Below are 5902 nucleotides of genomic sequence, written 5' to 3' on the forward strand. Positions count from 1 at the left end.
TATGTATTGTTGTTGTTGTTGTTGTTCTACGTTCTGGTTCTCATTCTCTCTCGTCTTTTCAACCACGTACACCCTTAACACCGACCTGGATGAATTACTAAGATAAGCACGCAATCAAACCTGATCCATTATCTTGAAAGGCAGAACCCTCTGATTTTCAAAGGAGATATGCATGTAGCTGATGATGAGTTCTTCTGATTGATAATTCAGCCCACAATAACTGATGATTAAGTTTACAAAATCATCATACGAAATATCACTTTGGACTGTCATAGCTATCGTCTCTAGCATTTCACCCTCGTTCCAATGCCATATATATCGATTACTCTTCTCGATCCATTAACCATGACAATCCACCCCTATTGTTATTGATCCCTCCATTAGTGGTACCTAAATAACGTCATTTGTTAAAAAAAGTTAATAGTGATTTCATTGTGCCGTAAATGAATCCCAACAGATGTGTAATCAGTCGCAACAAATTACTTACCTATTGGGATTCATGTTACGCTCCTGAAGTTGATTTCAACAGACTATTCATCTGTTGTAATAGGTGAATCATATGTTGCAACAGACTATATATCTGTTGGGATTGATGTTACAGTACTGAGGCACCTTTGAAGCTAATTCCAATAGATGAGTGACATGTTCCAACATATAATTAACCTGTTGCGACAGATGATTTACCTGTTGCAACAAACTACGATCTGTTGGAATCGAGCTCAGGTTCTATCGCAGCAGGTTACTAATATGTTGCAACAAATATTTATCGTCTGGTGGGATCGAGTTCAGGTTCTGTTGCAATGGGTTAATAATCTGTTGCAGCAAATATTTACCCTGTTGCAACAGATAACATATCTATTGGAATCGGTTTAGGTTCTGTTGCAATAGGTTAATAATCAGTTGCAACAGATATTTATCATATTGCACCAGATAACTAATCTGTTTAAACAGATAAATCATCTGTTACAATAGGTGACCCATCTGTTCGATTCATGTTATGGCCTATAAAACCATAAACATGAATCCAACATATCAGTCTTCCATTGAAATAGATGTCTCATCTGTCGCAACATATGATTTATCTGTTTAAACAGATGGATCTTATGTTGGATTCATGATTGGGTGCTATCCATTGTTGGAAAACAGCACAATAACAGTTACTCTGATGAAAAATTCAACTAAAATCATAATTTGACTTATCAAAGTCTCCTATAAAGTAATGCCAAAATGGAAAGTGATGTACGAAACAAGATTGACCTAAATAAATTGGTCAAATAGCAACAGTAGCGGTAACAACAACAACAACGACAATGGCCAACAAGAAGAAGATGAAGATGAAGATGATAATGAAGTAGAAGATAATGATAATGAAACAGAAGATGATGAATAAAGGAGTAGCAACAATGAACAACAAAAATTGCTAAGAGAGAGAAAACAACAATGGATGAAAAGAGAGAGAAAGATGCCATTTTTTCCATCCGTTTTCCATTTTATTAGGTAAACATTTAGATCAAAGTGTAAATTTAAAAACTTATGGGCTATTCTCAAACTTATCAAACTTTCTTAATCCATAATAACGTAATTGTCACCTCCACTCAATTATTAAGACTTGTGTCACCTACACCTCATTTTAAAACTTTTTTATCACCTGTGGCCTGAAGTCCCAGCTACTTCAAATAAAGAAGAGTAGGTGCAAATGAAGAAGCAACATCATTTAATAAGCAAAATATACATATGCCTTTCTTGTAAACCTACCTTAATTCTATTTATCACCTATGTTGTGAAACCACCTCTTTTACCAATTCTTACTATAAAAAATTAAGTGCTTTAAACCAGCCATATTGAGCAGATCAATCCCATCCCAGTGAAATAATTACATAAATGTTTTCCTTTGTAAACAACAATGGTAAACATATCTGAAAACCTAAAAAAGTAGTTTAGTCTGATACACTAAAACTTTCACTACGCACGAGAAAGGACCTCACCACAAAAATATATTGTACGCAGTCTTACCTTACATTTCTATCAGAGGTTGTTTCCAAACATATCTAAACACCTATATACACATAATTGCCAGAGACAGCCTAAAATGCTAAACAAAAAAAAACAAAATGCTTGATTAACTAGCATATTACTCCCTGTCCAAAAAGCATTACCATCCACTTACTGAATTTTCTAAAAAGAAAATGATATCTTCAAGTTTTTTTCAAAATATTGAATATACTTTGAGGGAAACAAACATAAACTAACTAAAGAACACAAGTCATGGATCTTAAATATGTAAATTAGATGTGACGCAGCTTAGGCCCCACGATTTTACAAAGTCTGCTCCAAATGACACCTACTACAACAATGAGTATCCTTTACTTCCAAGATTCCCCACTACTATCATGACACGGAGCCACCAACAGCCACTGCATTTGGCAACAAATATACCATTATCTGCATCTCAAAGAAGTGATGTAAGTGTAGTTCATCTCAACGGTATGTTTTACTAATAAGAAAATTTAAGGTGATCTTCCAGTATTCTTAAATAGTGAAGCACTTGAAGGGAACAACGATCCACATCTTCCTTGAGTGAGCGCAGTGGAATGCCCAAACTTGTCCTGAATGGTACAGATTGCCTTGAAGATGATAAATCAGAATTCAATTCCTATGATGAAATAAGCCTTACTTTATAAGCTTTATTTGCAATCCCAACTTTTAGAAGGCATGACGTCAAACAACTTAGTGTGATATCATTTGGACACAACCCGATGACAACATCTTATCAGAAATGGTCATGGCTTCAAGCATTCTTTTTTTATGCAATGCCCGAGAGAATTCTAAAGCTGATTTTATCATAGAAACACCCTCGGCTCTCCATTTCTGTTGCAATCACATTTGCTTCATTCAATTACAATTCCTGCAAAACTCATCAAACACAAGGTTGCATATAAATAACTGGGGGATGATATCATCCCTCAATCTTAATTGCTTCAATAATTTTCGAGCTTCATTTAGCCTATTCTCCTTGCTTAAGGCATGGATAATAAGAAAAAGGAAATATATAAGTTCGGAGACAAATTTTGGATATTCATTTCATCACCGGACTTTAAATCTCCAATCCAACAGTTCAATTTAAAGAAGTGCAGATAACAACATCAGGCTAGTTACCAACAACACACCTTCTGCCAAACAATTTTTTAGTGGAAAGTATGTAGCTTATCTTGCCAAAACCATTTATGAGAATGGTAAAAGTAATCAGATTGGACTAATACTAATCAAATTTATAGGCTCATCTATCCTGTTCAACTTGCAGTAACAAGAGATAACAAAGGTAGAAAATTAGTAATACGCAAATTTAAAAGGTAATTTGAGAATTAAACTACTACATTGTCATTTTTTGCTTCTCCTCCATTCTGAAACCTATATGGCATAGGTTGTGCTGTAGCCGCCATGCATCACTGTCCGATAGTTAGAGCATGTGCGGGTGAATAATCAAGCAGAACGTTTACCTCTAGGACCAATTCAACATACTTATATTCTCAATATTCTGAAATAAACGGGAGGAAAAAACATCAGCTTGCACAATTGAAAATAGGAACAAAAAATAAAAATAGTATGAGCAATTAAAATTAACTTACAAATGTCAAACCAATATGTGTTTTGACAGGGTCCAACTCTCTTAGATCAAACAATATTGGACAATATAAAACATCAGCTCTTAAAATCGGGGGTGTGTGACGCTAGATCCACGATTGGATCACCACCAACAGATTGGCCATACAGAGTTAGTTGTTCATCTCTGACTCTGTACTGTTCATTTAGGCATTTATATATAGCATCAATGCTCGTGTACATATTACATTTATGAGCAGTAGCTGAACAATAAGGGAAATAAACCTATAAGATAATATAAATACTGTTGCAAAACATTCTTTAAAATGAAAGGTTCTAATACTTCATTAGATATCTATTTTCGTGTTTTTGTTAAAGTCCTTAGATATCTATTCGAGAGTCCAAAATAGGACCTTGATGATATTAAGACAGGAAAAGACAAAGAGAGAGAAAAGGAAGAGGAGAAACAACATCCTAATGACAATTTTAAATGCCCAAACTAAACAGCTAAAGCAAGAACAACATAATCAGGTAATCTCACAAGTGGATCTGGGGAAGGTAGGATGTGTGCAAGCCTTACCTATACCTTTGTGGAGTAGGGAGGTTGTTTCTAAACTCTCGATTCAGAAGAGAAGTAATCAAAGTCCAAATATAAGAAAAATAATTTTCTTGACATCCATGAAGATTTAATGACGTTTAGCTCTTCCAACAGTACTGGAAACGCCTATCATAAGGCTTTCACCTTATTGTGTGATAAGATGGTACTCTATATTAATTGACACCAAAAATTATATTTGATGAACAATAACACAATAATTAAATGGCCTTCAGCTACCTTTCTCAAGAAAAAAAATATCAACTGAACTTTTATACGTAGGTGATTATCAACTTTGCGACAAAAAACATTCTATAGAGGCTTTACCCCACACACAATAGACCATAAAATAAAGATGAAGGATCTACCGGTCAAATTGAATGCATGAACTTCACTTGAGTATTTCAAAATTAATTATTCAAGCTTTTTCTAATTATATGCTGACAATGACACACAACTTCTTAAAGTCAGTAAATTTTCTTGCTTAATGGGGTTATTTGGATAGGACCTCGTATGTTTAAACATAGAATGAGCATCTTGGCAGGTAAGAACAGTAAATAAAATTAGCAAGCGAAGAAAGTTTATTAGTTGGAGAGACCCATATAAAATTTATACATGAAGGTTGAGAAATGCGGGTTGTTTTTATTATTAACTAAAGCAACCACAAGATTTCTATTGTTCATATTCCCCATCATTCAGTTGAGGTAATAGTTCGATTTGTTGTTCCTCCAAGAGGCATATTTGAGCATTGAGATCTACTTCATGGAACCAGATAGCATGGGAACAAATGATGTCTGCTTTAGGATCGACCTGGGGTCCACAGACGAAACTACATTACCTATTCATTTGTAGGGTAAAGGAGAAAGACACTTGTAATTAAAAAGATTTAAAACTCACTAAGCAATGTTATTTTTTAATCGTTTTCTCAACTTATATAGCTTTAAACTTTAAAAGTAACTGGCGGCTACTCAACTACCATAGATAACAAAAGTGCATGTTGTAATATCACAAGAATTGAATGTTATACATAATATGATCTTCAACATGATATTACCATCTAAAATGATAAACATATTGGGTTTAATTGGTGTGAATGGAAAATGGAGGAACATAACCTTTGAGCAAAAAATATATTGTTTTGGAAAAGGTGTGACTGTTCAGATAGTTGTGTCTGTTCAGAAAAAGACCCAATGTTTCGAATGAACAGACATGACTCTTCCAAAGGATACACCTTTTAAGTGAACCATTGCCACCTTTCAGAAGAGGCATCTGATGGCTATATAAACCTGCTTTCATCCACAGGTTTAGAAATGAATGAAAAAATTTTCTGAAATAAAAAATCTTCTTGTCTTCAAAATATTCTTTGTGATCAATCAAATCGTTGAGTGAGTTCAACGAATCCAATTATTTGAGGTACCACTATAATTGGATTGAAAGTCATTTTATCCTAGGAGGAAGATTACAAAACCTCGGGTACAGTGAGAGGAATTATTCCTTAAGGACACTCCGTGAAGTCGGGGGACTTGGCTTTATATTTTGTTTCATCTTAATTTCTAAAAAAATAAAACACACTTCTTTGACAGATCACTTTGATCTTGTGTTGAGGGTGTTTTTGTACTTCATAGTGTTCTTGTTTTAAACTTGAACTAGTGTTGAAGTTGTTGTGCCAAAATACAGATTCTTGTACCCGAAAACACCATAAAATAA

General features: G+C 34.3%; 1 long non-coding RNA gene across 1 annotated transcript; it reads right to left on the bottom strand.

Annotated features, from left to right (window-relative positions):
* Window positions 1-2223: 2223 nt before the first annotated feature.
* LOC107849942 lies at window positions 2224-4449 on the bottom strand. Its single transcript, XR_007048422.1, has 3 exons — window positions 4181-4449; window positions 3375-3535; window positions 2224-2905 (listed from the first exon to the last, which is right to left on the bottom strand). It is a non-coding gene; the product is annotated as an uncharacterized LOC107849942 (long non-coding RNA).
* Between the last annotated feature and the right edge of the window lie 1453 nt (window positions 4450-5902).

This window comes from Capsicum annuum, chromosome 12, assembly GCF_002878395.1.
Source record: "Capsicum annuum cultivar UCD-10X-F1 chromosome 12, UCD10Xv1.1, whole genome shotgun sequence".
Taxonomy (NCBI): Eukaryota; Viridiplantae; Streptophyta; class Magnoliopsida; order Solanales; family Solanaceae; genus Capsicum; species Capsicum annuum.